This window comes from Arachis ipaensis, chromosome B03, assembly GCF_000816755.2.
Source record: "Arachis ipaensis cultivar K30076 chromosome B03, Araip1.1, whole genome shotgun sequence".
In the NCBI taxonomy this organism is placed as follows: Eukaryota; Viridiplantae; Streptophyta; class Magnoliopsida; order Fabales; family Fabaceae; genus Arachis; species Arachis ipaensis.
The window spans coordinates 10,944,886-10,948,357 of record NC_029787.2 but is presented as its reverse complement, the minus strand read 5'-3'; positions in this window follow the sequence as shown (position 1 = coordinate 10,948,357).

Genomic DNA, 3,472 nt, shown 5'->3' with positions numbered 1-3,472 from the left:
TGTGTTGTTAATGAAAAAACAAATGAAGTTATGTTTGTTGCCAAGCGTTTTAATAATATGTATGGACTTACTCTTGATGAACTAAAAGATCAAAATGTATCTTGTCTTCACTCTAAAGAATCTGAAAAGTTGTTATGGCACAAGAGATTGGGCCATGCAAGTATGTTTCAAATAAACAAACTTGTAAAGAAAGAATTAGTAAGAGGTCTTCCTTTGATAAAGTTTGACAAAGACATCACTTGTGATGCTTGCCAAATGGGAAAACAAACAAAAAGTTCTTTTAAACCAAAGGAAGACATCTCTACTAAAAGACCACTTGAGTTGCTACACATTGATTTATTTGGTCCAACAAGAACTCAAAGCCTAGGTGGTAAACATTATAGTTTAGTAATTGTGGATGACTACACTAGGTTTGGTTGGGTTTTATTTCTTGCACACAAAAACGAAGCCTTTTCGGCCTTTGAACCTTTTTGCAAGAAAATTCAAAATGAAAAGGATTTGAAAATCTCTTTTATACGAAGCTATCATGGAACTGAATTTGAAAATAATTTGTTTGAATCCTTTTGTGAGGAATTTGGAATATCTCACAACTTCTCTTGTCCAAGAACACCACAACAAAATGGTGTTGTGGAAAGAAGAAACAGAAGCATACAAGAGATGACAAGAGCTATACTTTGTGAGAGTAATGTTCCAAAATTCCTTTGGGCTGAAGCAATTAACACAGCTTGTCACATTTTAAATAGAACAATCATAAGGAAATTTTTGAAGAAAACCCCTTATGAACTTTGGAAAGGCTACCCACCAAACTTAGATTACTTGCACATCTTTGGATGCAAATGTTTTGTTTTAAATAACAAAGAAAATTTGGAAAAATTTGATCCAAAGGCTTATGAGTGTTTGTTTGTAGGATATTCCACAACTAGTAAAGCATATAGGGTTTATCATCAAGATGCTAGAATTATTGAAGAGTCTATACATGTTACATTCTGTGATACTAACTTGGTACAAAGCATTTTGGAAGATTGTGATGCAGGAAATCAAGCTCAAAAGGAAGATGAAACCACTCAAAATAATGAAAAAGGAAATTCTGGTCAAACTGAACCAGAAACTGCAACTGCTGAAAATTCGAGAGACAATTCCATTTTGTCTTATGAATCTGAAGGAAATCCTGAAGGATGTGGCGTATCTGCTAGGGTTGCCCGTGAATGGGAAGGTCATTAATGGGTGCTTCATTGATTTCGAGTACTTTATGGAGGATGGCAGACCAGCTTGGGAGTGGTTTTAGGAGTTATTCAGTGAGTTGCCACCGCCGACTAAAGTCAAGCCAATGACAGTCCATTTCACATGGTTCCATGAAAAGTTTCGGGTTCTACCAGCCGATGCAAGTGATGATACTGTTCGCATATACACACGTGCGTACATCACGATGCTGCTATTCACCCACCTGTTTGGTGACAAGAGTGCGAATCGGATTTACATTCGGTGGTTGCCATTTGTCGCAAAGCTTGATAAGATGGACAGTTATAGCTAGAGTTCAGCTGCATTGGCATGGTTGTATAAATGCATGTGTCGAGTAGCCAACAGAAATGTCACCAATTTGGCTGGTCTTCTTCAACTGAGGCCGCATAGGTTTGACAATTTTACTTTTTCATTAGCATCCAGGTATCGTTTAATGCACTAAGTGTATCATTTGTTTGTTTCAAGTTATTAATCTAAACTCACCATAAGACTTTTCCCAATCTCCATAGATCTGTGCTATTGCCTTCTGCTTTACCAGCCAAACCTTCTTATAAGTAGGTTTGAATCTATAGATTACTTCTGTGGTTTGTTGCAATACCTTTATTGTAACTGAATCATCGGCTCAAACGAACGGAAAAATCCTCGCACAAATGACATGATAATCAAGCTGCCAGTGATTGCTTGAAATCGATATAGCCAAACAAGTGTGAGGTCCGTTGTACCTTCTAACTTCTCAGGTACCATTTATTACCGAAGTGTGATGCGAATCAACCACGTGCAACCTTTATCGAACTCCTTGCATCTCCCATGGTACCTAAGATGATTTGACTCTACTACTCTGTACTCAACTTCACGGCGGATGCTATAATTCTTTACACTCAACACGGCTTCTTCTTTACTCTGAAAATATTGGCCAATCTAAAATTTTATAGGAGCGATTCTATCATGCAATCCTTGACCCCCAAAGGTAGGATCTACGTCTGACTGTTGGCCGATGGCTTCCAAGTTTAAGGTTGAGAAATGTGAAGGATGTTGCTGCTATGAGTCGAATCTTGATGGGTCATGATGTGTAAGTGGATTGCTTCGAATATCTTTATCACTACCCCCAAGTATGTCAATAGGTTCTTCATCCTAATCTTCTCTTACATCGCATTTTCACCTAGATCCAATTCGCCCTCACCTGCAAAATCAGGAATTAGACGAGGTGAACTAGCCATCCCAACTGCAATAGATGGAGGTTCAACCAACGGACAAGCAGGTACAACCACAGGCATCAAAGTAGAAGCACCCCCTAACGAAGTCGATTGAGAATTTGGAGCTGATGTCCTAAAACTGTCGACACCATCTTCCAACTTGGCATACAACTTGTGTATTCTCGCTTCCGAAAAACTTTGCTGACAAAGAAACAAAACCTGCATATTTTCATTGGACTCTATCACAAATGTACCATACTTCACACTAGTTGACACAATAGCAATAGGGATATTGTAAAATAACTTCTTTACCCCTTGATCCCACACACCCCAAACTTTTACAATATACTGATTTTTAGCTTTGACAAGGTATTCGATGACAAGATAAAGACACTCAGTAATTCTCTATTAGTAAACTTAACATTGTGCCTTTTTACTTTTTTTTTTTTGAATTTTTTCAGAGTAATGCACAAGCTAGGAAACTCTCATCACTATCACTTGTAAAAATGATACTCTACTTCTTCACAATTGCCTTCCACTGGTATATATAGAGAATCCACATATACATAATCTGCCTGGTACATGGTGCAACGGATTACGCTAACCCCTGTTTTTTCATAAATCGCTAGACCCTATAGCAGTTTAGGCATGGCCCAGTTCCTTCAGAAACCGCAACACCCTGTAACAATTTCTGCATTGCACGAATTTCAACGTAATCCGCACTACCCTGTAGTGAATTACGTGCAAATTGTAAACCGCTACACCAAGTAGCAGTTTACATAGATTTAAAACAGGACAAAGATGTAACCTCTTTTAGAAAGTTGTAATTGCGTAAATTCAAAACCATTTTGATTTATTTATATAAATGGTCCTATTTTTAAATATTTTTTACCAAACCAAACATAATAATAAAAGTTAATTTGTCTGATTCTTTAACAAATTTGACACAAAAACTAATTTGTTTAATAAATAAAATTTTGACTAATTTAATCATTAAACTTTGTTATTAAAGACAAATTTTTTGCTAATTTTTCCTTGGA